This window comes from Crocuta crocuta, unplaced genomic scaffold (genome assembly GCF_008692635.1).
Source record: "Crocuta crocuta isolate KB4526 unplaced genomic scaffold, BGI_CrCroc_1.0 scaffold166, whole genome shotgun sequence".
NCBI lineage: Eukaryota > Metazoa > Chordata > Mammalia > Carnivora > Hyaenidae > Crocuta > Crocuta crocuta.
The window spans coordinates 4,832,535-4,846,424 of NW_027531018.1; the positions used below are offsets into that span (position 1 = coordinate 4,832,535).

General features: G+C 34.9%; 1 pseudogene; it reads right to left on the reverse strand.

Moving 5' to 3' along the window:
• Positions 1 to 222: 222 nt before the first annotated feature.
• On the reverse strand, positions 223 to 689 carry LOC144237279 (large ribosomal subunit protein uL23 pseudogene; annotated as a pseudogene).
• Between the last annotated feature and the right edge of the window lie 13,201 nt (positions 690 to 13,890).

Genomic DNA, 13,890 nt, shown 5'->3' on the forward strand with positions numbered 1-13,890 from the left:
TCCTATGAGAACTTTACTATTATTTATTATCATTGCTCAATAATTTGTCTACAGTGATAATAGCTAAACTTAAATAAGGAGAGTAAAAAATTTAAAAAATAATTTAAATGTATCATTATTTGCATAACCAACTGAGCCACGAAGGTGCCCCAACTTTATAATCTTTTTTCTTTTTATTATGGTGAAAAAATTGATGTTTAGATTTAGCCACCTGGACTCAGTTTAGATGATCCAAATTTTATTGGCAACATCCAAAGCATCATAGTCAGGAGCCAGTTGAACTTACGCCTTCTTTTCTCCATCAGGCCTGACCAGACTGTTGACCTTGGCCATGTCAATGTCATAGAGCTTCTCACATACTGTTTACTCTGGTACTTGTTGGCCTTGACATCCACAATAAACACGAATGTGTTGTCTTCTATTTTCTTCATGGCTGACTCAGTAGTCAGGGGGAACTTGATAATGGCATAGTGTTCAAGCTTGTTTCTCCTGGGAGCTCTCTTTTGAAGATATTTGGGCTACCTTAGGAGACACAGTGTCTTGGTCCATCAGACTGTAGGTGACATGTGTATCTTTCTTTATTTATGACTGTGGATGCCTTTCAATGCTGCTTTCTTGGCCTTCAAAGGCTTTGCTTTGGCTTCAGCTTTGGGAGGAGCAGGGGCTTCCTTCTTCATTTTCAGCACCATCTTCCTGAAAATTATGATTTGTAAAGTTCTCTTCATATTGATTATCTCACACAATCTGTAAGGCAATCCTGTTAAAATACTGTACCAAAGAAAAGTACTCAATGAGATTATAAGAGAAACCAGCTATTAAATAGCACCCTCAAGTAATTTCCAAATGATAAACAGTAGGAAAAATTATGGCAAGAGGAAAGTAACCTATATGGAAACGAATATGTAAAAGCCATAAGCCAATTTACCTTAGCATTAACAGGGGTTTTTTAATGTACGTGAAAATTCCAGATGCAAATACTTTTCCTGTACTCATCCTGGCCAATGTTAAATATAACAGTAATATGCCAAATGAATTATTATATTAAGTTCAATGATAGACTCATTAAATACCTCACAAGATATGGATAAATGAAAAGTCACAGTTTAGTAAAATAAAAGAAGGAAAAGAATACAGAGAACGAAAGGGCTCAAGTCTCATGAGGTCAGTGGCAGCCCCTCCCTTTGGCACTGAGGAGCCAACATTTCCTGACATTTACATATTTCAATATTTTTCCACCTTAGTTGTCCTTCCATTCACCCTTCTCCTGGCCCCCTCATATCTCCCGTCCAATAGGCATACAGGCAAATCATAGCAGTCCCATTTATGATCATGTTTCCATTCAAAAACCCACCAACGAAAATTCTGGATTAATGTGGCAAGGATCGTAATTCTGAAGAATGCCATACATCTAGAGTTGCTAGAGAACTGTTCAATCTAAGTCTAAATAGTTTTTCTTTGAAGTAGCAAGTTAAAAATCTATGCCAATGACAGCTCAGGGTGGAGGAACATGGAGAGGATACCAGCATTCAAGCTCACTAACTGAGGATGCCAAGAATTCCACTGTAAATTCTCCTAATATCTAACTGTTTCTAACTAGGAACCATTTTCTAGGTCATTTTAAATGGCAGCAAATTATTTTGTCAAACATATTAAAAATTCCCTCTGCTGAAAATCATACACTGAGTAGAAGAAAAAAAGAAGAAGCATTTTAGTCAAATTATAGAGTGGATTATAAAAATACAGTATGTAAATACAGGAAAATTGTACAAAAAAGATTTTGGAGAGAAGCTAGAGTAATAGAACATGGTTATTTAAAACAGTGCAGACAGATTTCTAGAACTCTGTAATTTCTAGTCTGTGTAACTGATCCAAAAGTTCTGGGTTTTTTTTTTTTTTTTTTCAGACGTATTCTTTTCCTTCTACTTCCTTCGCTAAAAGATCTGGCTCAAATGTCATCACTTCCAGGAAACTGTCCTAACTAATCTCCATACTAACTCCAAAAGATGCATGAACTGTTTTTGTTTTTGTGTTCCCATAACTCTCTCAGACTTCTTGTCCCACGGATGCACTTAACCATCTTTAAGAACTTTCCATGGTTAGGCTATGCTGAGGATACACAAAGAAATGTTATGAGCTACGTTACAATAATTTAGTCTGGTGGTAAGAGAAACACACAATAAAACTAATTTGAGTAGTACTATGATATGTAACAACAAGTTGCTGTAGGAGTACTCTCTCTTTACTTTGGAAAGACGAATAAAAGCTGCCTAATGGAAATTTCATCTGAGCAGAATTTCAAAGGATGAGTTGGAGTAAGTATAATGATGAATGATGGCAAAGAGCATTTCATAGAGCGGAAAGAGGATCTGTGAACTGAAAGACATTGAGAGAAAATTAAGACATCAAGCCTCTTATTATGTGTGTTTTGACAATGTATTTGACTCAAGGTTGATGTTCTGTTACCAGACTTGGTTATGAGGTCTTTGCATTCACAGTTTTTTAAATCTCAGTACTCAGCACAATGTTCTCCATCCAAGAAATCTTCAACCAATTTTGTTCGAATATCAATAGCATCAGTAACTGCAAAAATGATTGAAAATTAGACATTTCAATATATTTACTAAACAAGAGATTTACTTAAGAAGGGAAAAGTTAATTTAGCTCATATGGTATTGTGTACCAATCAGGCATTTTTATTATTTATTTGTTTGTTTGTTTGTTTAAGTGAAGTATAATTAATATGCAAAGCTGTATTCTTTTCAGGGGTACAACATAATGACTCAATTAACTGTTTGTATTACTCAGTGCTCATTATGATGAAGGTAGTTACCATTTGTCACCAAACAACATCATTACAATCTTACTGACTATATTCTCTATGCTCTACTTTTCATCTTCATGCCTTATTTGTTTTATAACTGGAAGGTGTATCTTTTAATCTCCCTTGTCTGTTTCACCTACACCCCCACAATTATGTCCTTTTTGGCCACTACCAATTTGTTCTCTGTATTTAAGTCTATTTTTGTTGTTGTTATTTCTGTTGTTGTTGATTGTCTCCTTTTTTCTTTATCTGCTTTGTTTCTTAAATTCCACATATTAGTGAGAACATACAGTATTCTTCTGACTCTGTCTAATTTATTTCGCTTAGCATTATACCATCTACCCCACCCATGCTGTTGCAAATGGTAAGGTTTCATTCTTTTTTATGGCTGAGTAATATTTCATTGTATACCATTTCTTCTTTATCTGTTCATCTAAGTAAGTCATGTACACTTTGGTTGCTTCCATATACTGACTATTGTAATAATGCTACATTAAGCATAGGGGTGCATTTATCTTTTAGAAATAGTGTTTTCATTTTCTTTGTACAAATATCCAATAGTAGAATTACTGAATCATATGGTATTTCTTTTTTATTTTTTTTAATGTTTGTTTATTTTTGAGAGACTGAGAGAGACAGTGCAAGAGCAAAGATGGGGCAGAGAGAGAGGGAGACACAGAATCTGAAGCAGGCTCCAGGCTCTGAGCTGTCAGCACAGAGCCCAATGTAGGGTCCGAACTCGAGAACTGTTGAGATCATGACCTAAGCTGAAGTTGGAGGCTATATAATGGAGCCACCCAGGAACCCCTATTTTTTATTTTTTTGAGGAACTTCCAAACTGTTTTCCTACCAATTTGCATTCCCAATAACAGAGTATGAGGCTTCTTTTCTTCTCTACATTCTTTGTTATGTCTTGGGTTTTTTTTTTTAATTATTTTTTATTTTACCCATTCTGATCGGTATAGAGTGATATCTCATTGTGGTTTTAGTTTGCATTTCCCTGATGACTAATGATTTTGAGCATCTTTTCATGTGTCTATTGGCCATCTGTATGCTTCTTTGGAGAAACGTCTATTCAGGTCCTCTATCCATTTTTTAGTTGAATTATTTAAGTTTATTTGATATTGAGTTGTATAAGTTCTGTATATATTTTGAATATTAACACTGTATTGGATGGATGTATCATTTCAAAATATCTTCTTCCAATCAGTAGGTAGCCTTTTTGTTTTGTTGATGATTTCTTTTGCTTTGCAAAAGCTTTTTATTTTGTTTTGGCATCAGTTGTTTATTTTGCTTTTATTTCCCTTGCCTCAGAGGACTTACCCAGAAAAATGTTTCTCTGGCCAATGCCAAAGAAATTACTACAAATCAGTCATTTTTAAATCATCTTAAATGGACAGATGTGTATGGAGGAGAGAAAAAAATCTAAACCTGCAAAGAATTTCATTTCATGTCAAGTCAGATCTGATGAACTATGATGAAAAAGTAAAAAGAAAAAAAATCCAGTTCAAAAGCTAAATTTCTCTTTGTTGGCCTGTCTAACAAGGTCACTCTATCACTCAAACAAAGTTATTCTGAGATTAATTACTATATAATAGTTGCATATTGAACATGAAGGCTGTGGGATATGCAACGACTTTGCTTATAAACATTTCTCAGGGATAAAACTACAGTGAATTTCATAGATTTTTGTTCTTATAATTGCATAAGATAAGTAAGACTTCTATTTTACATTTTACTGTCCATTTATAACACTAGCAGAGGCCTTATTAATTGCTTTGGTGCAATTATTTTTAATCAGTTATTGAAACAGAAAAGGTAATACCTCAATTTTTAAAAGATTGCTGAGAAAAATGAAATTACATAAGAAATGGTAATCTATAAAGTAAAAACAGTGAATTAATAATATTATTATCATTAGTCCCAAAGGGACTTGGTTAGTTTGTCACTGATCAGTGACTATGAATCCCTCAAAGTAGAAAAGTAATTCATACCCACCAGCAGGTAAGAGTAGTATCATCATACTATTATAAAAGCACATTATCTGCTCTTAAAAGTTCTAAACTTGTACCAGAAGTCCTAGCTTGAGCAACTGGACAAAAAAAAGAAATAGAAGACATCTAAATTAGAAAGGAAGAAGTAAAGCTATCTCTTCACAGATAATATAATTTTATATGTAGAAAACCCTGAAGATTCCACAAAACAAAACAAAACCTTGGGTCTAATAAACAAATTCATTAGAGTTATAGAATACAAAACATTGTCACTCAAAGATCAATTGTATTTTTGTACATTAACAATGAACAACCTGAACAGGAAATTAAGAAAGCATTCCTATTTATAATAGCATCAAAAAAGATAGACTACTTAAGAATAAACTTAAGCAAGAAGGTGAAACACTTGTACGCTGAATACTACTAAACATTGCTAAAAGATATTAAAAACACAAATAAAGGGAAAGGCATCCTTTGTTCATGGACACAAATATTTATTGTTAAACGTGCCCATACTACTCAAAGCAATATATGGATACAATGAAAGCCCTTTCAAAATCCCAACAGCATTTTTTGAACAAACAGAAGATGCACTCTAAAATTCATATGGGCTCATAAAAGATTTATAATAGCCAAAACAATCTTGTGAGAGAGAAAGTTGGAGGCTTCATGCTTCCTGAATTTAAAACATACTATAAAGCCACAGTAATAAAAACAATATTGCACTGGCATAAAGAAAAGCATATAGACCAATGAAACAGAATAGAAGTCAGGAAATAAACCCTCAGATATCTGGTCAACTAATCTTTCACAAATGTGCCAAGTCTGCATAATGGAGAAAAGGACAGTCTTCAATAAATAGTGCTGGGAAAACTGGATATCCACATGTAAAAGCATTGAAGTTGGACCTTTACATTACACTATATGCAAAATATAAGTCAAAATGGATTAAAGACCTAAACATTAAGACCTCAAATTATAAAACTCCCAGAAGACATAGGATAAAACCTTCACTACATTAGATTTGTGAGTGCTTTCTTGGATATAATACCAAACAACAAGCCATGAAAGCAAACATAGGTAAATGGGACTCCATCAAACTAAAACACTTCTGCACAGTAAAGGAAACTTTTTAAAAAATATTGTAATGTTTATTTATTTTTGAGAAAGAAAGAGCATGAGTGAGGGGAGGGGCAGAGAGAGAGAGACACACAGAATCTGAAACAGTCTCCAATCTTGAGCTGTCAGCCCAGAGCCTGATGCCTGGCCTGAACCCATGAACTGTGAGATCATGATCTCATGATCAGCCGAGGCTGGATGCTTAACCAACTGCCCCAAGGCGCCCCAAGGAAACTTTCAACAGAATGAAAAGATAACCTACAGAATGGGAGGAAATATTTGCATATTTCTGATATATCTGATAAGGGGTTAATAGTCAGAAAGTATACAGAACTCCTACAAGTCAATAACAATAAAACAAATAACGTAATTAAGACATAGCAAAAGACTTAAATAGTTTTCCAAAAATTATATACAAATGGCTAACATGCATATGAGAAGATGTTCAAAATCATTCATTATCAATGATATGTAAATCAAAAAAACAATGAGATATCATCACCTCACACCAATCAGGATGGTCACTATAAAATTTAGAAATAAAAATGAATTTAAAAAATAACAAGTATTGGGGTGCATGTGGAGAAATTGGTAGGAATGTAAATTAGTGCAGCCTACTATGGAAAACAGTATGAGCTTTCACAAAAAAAATTAAAAATAGATCTGCTACATTTCAGGGGTGCCTGGGTTGCTCAGTTGGTTGAGCATCCGACTCTTAATTTTGGGTCAGGACATGATCCCAGAGTCATGGGATTGAGCCCCGTGTTGGGCTCTGTAGTGAGTGAGAAACCTGCTTGAGATTCTCTCTCTCTGCCCCTCTCCCCAACTTATGCTCTCTCACTCTCTCTCCCTGAAATTAAAAAAGTAGTAATAACAAACACATTTCCGCCTTCCCACTTCTAGATATTTAACAAAATAATTAAAATAGCATCTTGAAGAGATATTTGTATTCCCATATTCACTGCATCATTATTTATATCTAAGAGGTGGAAATATCCTAAATGCCTTTGATGGATAAATAGATTTTCAAGAATTATATAAGTTACATATTTCACATATAATTATATGCAATATATAATTATATATTATACATATACATACATATTATTTTATATGTATCTATACTACATATTACATACATGTATATAGTGGAATATTATTCATCCTTTAAAAAAAGAAAAAAATTCTGTCATGTACTGCAACACTGATGCACTGAGGATATGGTGCTAAGTGAAATAAGCCAGTCACAAAGACAAATACTGCATGCTTCCACTTATGTAAGGGTATCTAAGGTAGTCAAATTCTTAGAAACTGAAAGTAAAATGGTGGTTGCCAGGGGCAGGGGAGGAGGAAAAAATGGGACATTTTGTTTAGTGAGTGTAGAGTTTCTGTTTTGAAAGATGAAAAAAGTCCAGAGATAGGCTGCCCATCACCATGCATATGGTTAACACTATTGTACTATAATCTTAAAAAATGGCTAAGATTGTCAGTTTTTTTAAATGTTTATTTATTTTGGAGGGAGGAGGGAGAGAGAGACTCCCAAGTAGACTTTGTACTGTCAGTGCAGAGCCCGACATGTGGCTCAATCTCACGACCTCAAACCATGAAATCTTGTCTTGAGCTGAAAGTAAGAGTTGGATGCTTAACTGACTGAGCCACCCAGGTACTCCTAAGATGGTCAATGTTATGTTATATGCTTCTACCACCATAAAAAATGTTCTAAAATTGTGTTTTGGAACAAAAAGTGAAATTCTATGTGAAATACTTTAAATTTAATATTTATTTATCTTTGAGAGAAAAAGAATATGAGCAGGGGAGGAGCATAGAGAGGGAGACACAGAATCTGCAGCAGGCTTTAGGTTCTGAGTTGTCAGCACAGAAGCCAAATGGGGCTGAACCCACAAATCGTGAGATCAGGACCTGAGCTGAAGGTGGACGTTTAACCAACTGAGCTACCCAGGCGCCTCTAAAATGCTTTAGCTAAACACAAAATAATGCACATGAATTTTTTCCTTCAACATGTCATTCAAGTACATAATTCCTGCAATATTATTGGAAGGCAATGGGGAAGAATTATACAGAGAAAAATACATGTTTGCCTTTCTCTTCAAAACTGTGGGGGGAAGTTGGTTAGGAAAAAAAAAAGATATGTATTAGTATACAAGCATACCTCAGATATACTGTGGGTTCATTTCCAGATCACCACAATAAAGTGAATGTCACAATAAAGAGGGTCACATGAGATTTTTAGTTTCCCAGTGCATATGAAAGTATGTTTACACTAGACTGTAGTCTATTAAGTGTGCAATGGCATTATGTCTAAAAAACCACTTTCTGTTTAAAAATTACTTATTGCTAAAAATGCTAACCATCATCTCAGCTTACAGTGAATTATAATTTTTTTTGCTTGTGGAGGCTCTTGCCTCAATGTTGATAGGTGGTGGTTACTAAAGGCTGGGGTGACTGTAGCAATTTATTTTTTTAAGTTCATTTATTTATTTTGAGAAAGAGAGAGTGAATGGGGAAGGAGTGGAGAGAGAGAGTGAGAGAGAGAATTTCAAGCAGGCTCTGCACCATAAGCACAGAACCCAACGTAGTGTTCAATCTCACAAACCAGGAGGTCATGACCTGAGCTGAAATCAAGAGTTGGACGCTTAAGCAACTGAGCCACCCAGGCCCCCTGCAGCAATTTTAAAAAATAAGACAACAATGAATTTTGGCGTATCTACGGACTCCTTTTTTCACAAATAATTTCTCTGTTGCGTGTAATGATGTTTGATAACATTTAACCCACAGTAGTACTTCCTTCAAACTTGAAGTCAATCCTTTCAAACCCTGCCCATGCTTTACCATCTAAGTTGATGTAACATTCTTAATCCTTTGTTATCATTTCAACAATCTCTAGGAGTAGATTCCATCCCAAGAAACCACTTTCTTTACTCATCCATAAGAAGCAACTCATCTGTTTAAGTTTTATCATGAGATCGCAGCACTTCAGACACATGTTCAGGCTCCACTTCTAATTCTAGTTTCTCTTTCTATTTCCACCACAACTGCCATTGCTTCCTATACTGAAGGCTTGAACCCTTCAAAGTCATCTGTGAGTTTGGGAATCAACTTCTTGCAAACTTCTGCTAACGTTATTTCACCTCTTCCCATGAGTCACAAATGTTTTTAATGACATCTAATGTTGAATCATTTCCAGAAGCTTTTCAATTTACTTTGTCCCGATTAATCAAATGGATCACTACTTGTGACATCTATGGCATTACAAAATGTATTTCTTAAATAATAAGACCTAAAACTCAAAATTACTCCTTGATCCAATGGACCACAGGATGGATGTTGTGTTCACAAGCGTGAAGACACATTAATCTCATTGTACATCTTCATCACAGTTCTTGGGTGACCAGTGTCAATGAGCAGTCATATTTTGAATGAAATCTTTTCTTCTGAGCAGTAGATTGCAACCGTGGGCTTAAAATTCAGTAAACCCTATTGTGAATAGAGGCTGTTCCATTGAAAGAGTATAGGTAGAGTGGATTCATAAGGTTCCTAGCATTTTCAGAATGGCCAATGAGCATTGGCTGCAGCTTAAAGTTACCAGCTGCATTAGCCTGTAACAATAAAATCAGCTCATCCTTTGAAATTTGGAACCCAGGCATTGACTGCTCTCTAGCTATGAAAGTCCTAGATGGTATATTATTCCTATAGAAAGCTGTTCCATGTATACTTGTAAAAACTGGTTTGTGTACCTACCTTTATTAATTATCTTAGCTAGAACTTCATGAGAACTTGCTGCAGCTTCTACATCTGTGCTTGCACTTGCTTCTTCACCTTACACTTTACTGTTATGGAGATGGTTTTTTCCTTAAACCTCATAAACCAACCTCTACTAGCTTCAACCTTTTCTTCTGCAGCTTCCTTATCTCTCTCAGCCTTCATAGAATTGAAGAGAGTTAGGGCCTTGCTCTGTATTACGCTTTGGCTTAAAATAATATTGTATCTGGTTTGTTCTTCTATCCAGACAACTCAAACTTTCTCCAGGCCAACAATGAGGCTATTTTGCTTTTCTTATCATTTGTGAGTTTACTGCAATAACACCTTTCATTCCCTTTAAGAACTTCTCTTTTGCATTCACAGCTTGGCTATTTGATGCAAGGGGCATACCCTGTGGCCTATATTGGCTTTCATGCCTTCCTCACTTGGCACAAGACCTTCTGAAGGTCACTACTCAGAAGGGAAAGAAAATGCAAGAATATATAATGGGGGGCAAGACAATCTCTTCAAGAAATGGTGTTGGAAAAACTGGGCAATATTTTTCAAGATTGTCTTACCAGGTAAAAGAAACAAAAGCAAGAAAAGCTACTGGAACTACATCAAACTGAAAACTTTTTGCACAGTGAAGAAAACCAGTAAAAAATGAAAAGGCAAACCAATGATTGGGAAAAAAATATTTGCAATTGATAAACCCAATAAAAGGCTAATAACCAAAATATATAAAGACCTCACACAACTCAACACCAAAAACTCCAAATAATCTGATTCAGATAATAATCTGGGCATAGAACTTGAATAGATGTTGTTCCAAATAAGACATACAGATGACCAACAGATACTTAAAAAGATGCTCAATTATCACTAATCATCAGGGAAATGCAAATAAAAACCACAATGAGATATCACCTTACACCTATTGGAGTGGCAAGAATCAAAAAGACAAGAAATAACAAGTGTTGGCAAGGATGTGGAAGAAAGGAAACTTGTGCACTGTTGGTAGGAATGTAAATTGGGGAAGCCACTATTGAAAACAGTATGAAAATTCCTCAAATAATTAAAAATAGAAAGGCCATATGACCCAACAATTCCATTTCTAATTATTTACCTAAAGAAAATAAAAATACTAGGGGCGCCTGGGTGTCTCAGTCAGTTTGTTAAGCGTCTGGCTTCAGCTCAGGTGATGATCTCACGGTTTCTGGGTTCAAGCCCCATGTCGGGCTCTGTGCTGACAGCTCAGAGCCTGGAGACTGCTTCAGATTCTGTGTTTCCCTCTCTCGCTGACCATCCCCTACTCATACGGTCTCTCTCTCTCTCAGAAATAAATAAAACATTTTTAAAAAATTAAAAAAAAAGAAAAGAAAAATACTAATAAAAAAAGTACACCCTTATTTTTATTGCAACATTATTTGTAATAGCCAAGATATGGAAACAACTTAAGTGTTCACTGATAGAAGAATGGATAAAGAAGATGTGGCATGTGTATATAAGTATATTTACATATCTATATATATGCTTATGTAATATATTCCAATATATAATAGAATATTAATCAGCCATAAAAATGAAATCTTGCCATTTACAACAAAATGGATATCTACAGGGTATTATGCTAAGAAAAATAAGTCATACAGGGAAAGACAAATACCACATGATTTCACTTATATTTAGAATCTAAAAAAAAACAAAAGAAATGAACAAATGAATAAGCAAACAAAAGCAAAAACAGACTCACAGAGTCCAAAATGGTGCTTGCTAGAGAGGAGGTGGGTAGGGGAACAGGTAAAATAGGTAAAAAAGGATTAAGAGGTATAAAGCTCCTATTGTAAAATAAATAAGACATAGGAATGAAAAGTACAGCATAGGGAATATAGTCAATAATAATGTAATAACTTTATATGGTGACAGATGGTAACTGCACATACCCTGGTGAACATTTTATTATGCATATAATTATCAAGTCACTGTTGTACAAGATGGGCAATTGTGGGCCAGAGAGCTCCAAAGGCAATGGGGTCTTTTATAGCTCAGGTTTACCTTCTCAATGGCTAGGAAATGTTTGATGCAGTTTCATGAGGTGGAGCAGACAGGCTATAAAGGACTTAAATTCTCTATATTTGGGCTACATTTAAACCAACTGAATGTGTAAAATTTTGAGTTTGATACTAGGGAGCTTTGAGCCAATAGCTCCCAGTCTGCTGTGAAGAAGCAAACGATATAGAACACTACATAAAGTGTCACCCTTAGCCTTCCAAATAACAACTGTGTCACAAAGCACGCTCACGTAACAATAGAAAACAGGAATATAAATCAATGAAAAGAATTCAGCATCTTAGGAAAATAAGTGCTTCTGTCAAATGTTTTTAAATGAAGCCATGCTATTTTCAAGGGAAAAATGTATGTTAGTCAACTTTGGGAAACAAAAATATTTTTGTGACAAAAAAGGTCCTTCATGTTTGTGATAATATGAGTGGTCTATCTTTATGGCTTTGGGTTTGATTTATATGCTCGATTATATTGAAGCCAAACATTTTTTATTATCATTTTGAGATTTTTGAAAAATTTTCAGAAGACAAATGTGTGGACTGTGGAAACGGACAAATTTATGGTTCATTTTGAACTTTTGATTTTAACTGGAAAAGTGTCATTGAATTAATTCACTCTTCAAGGTCTCTTCATAATAGTGTACATAAGATTAGACTGTCACAAAATCAAAACACCTGAGATTTTTAATATACGGTTTGATACATACGACATATGTAAGTTTACATTCAAAGAGCAACCAAACACGCTTTAAAAATAGACTGTCTTTTTTACGTAGCTTCTTACTTTTATTTACTTGTCTGCTATTCTCCAAACTCAGCTCATCTCAATTAATCATATGCATATGTTTCCAGAAATAAATGTTATTACATGCTGAAAAGGTGAAAAAATTAATTGTAGTTATTTGTACTGAATTTAAGAATATTTGAGACATTTATTATAGATGATATTTCAGACATTTAAGAGCTGTATTAAAACATTGTGATAGGGTGTTTTTTAATAATAATAATGTCATCTTATCTGGGCTATCCATCAAAATGTAGGGGAAGCAATTACATTACATTCTGTAACTGATAATACAGTTTCAAAGATACAGGAAATCTATTGCGTTTACATCAGCACAGATATATGTTGGAAACAAATGAGAGGAAGTACTTCAAATATAAATTGAGGGAAATCCCTATGTCGATATACTGGAAAGGATAATTCTCTCTAATAAAACACCTTCAGTTTTTCTAGAGTCATATTTAGCATATCCCATCATTTCTAATAAGTAGTTAGTGCTCTGAATCATGGAGACAGCTGAAATTAGAGAATTCTGAAACCTTAAGCAAAAGCAGTTAACCCCAATCAAGGCCGAATAATTAATATCAGTAGCCGGCAGCTGAACCACGATGTCATCATATATTATAGGTGACAAGGCTACAGTGAATCAAATCTTTAGTTGACAAGATTATTTTCCCCATGGTTAGGAAACATATTTCATACCTCACTGTACCTTACTTTGTGTGGCTTTCACTAGTACTGGCAATTGGGCCACAGTTGGGATTTATAGAATTAGTATCACCATGAGTCAAGAGTCGTTGGCCATTTAAACTTGAGTCATTCCCAAGTGAAATTCCAAACCAAAGTGAACTCCGGTGGTTCTCAGCAGCTTCCAGGATCAAGTTTAAAATCCTCTCTTCTGACTAACAGTGTTATCTCTGGTCTGGCTCCTCTATTTGGCATGAATCAGTCATGTGCATATACCTAGCCTCATAGTTTTCTCCTCCCTTAGCAGCTTGAAGTTTCAAACTTAAGACTTCTAGAGGTCAAGCTTTCTGTTGCCTGGGTTTTTATTTGGGAAACTTTTTAAAATTGATTGTGAGACTGCCTTGGATGTTAGGTTATTTTGTGTAAAAGTTAGCTGTCACTGAAGACCTTGACATGCCAGCTGACACCCTGAAGTCTGAATCATTTAATGTGGCTGGATCTATTTTTCGAGTTTCAGTATGGACCGCCCTACTCCATTTTTCACTTAGTAAACTATAATGAGGGAGCAGACGTCCAATGAAAATATGAGAGCTAATTGGGCAGATACATAACTTACTTATCCTGTCACCTCCTTTCTTTACAATGATTTTTTTGTTGGTGGTG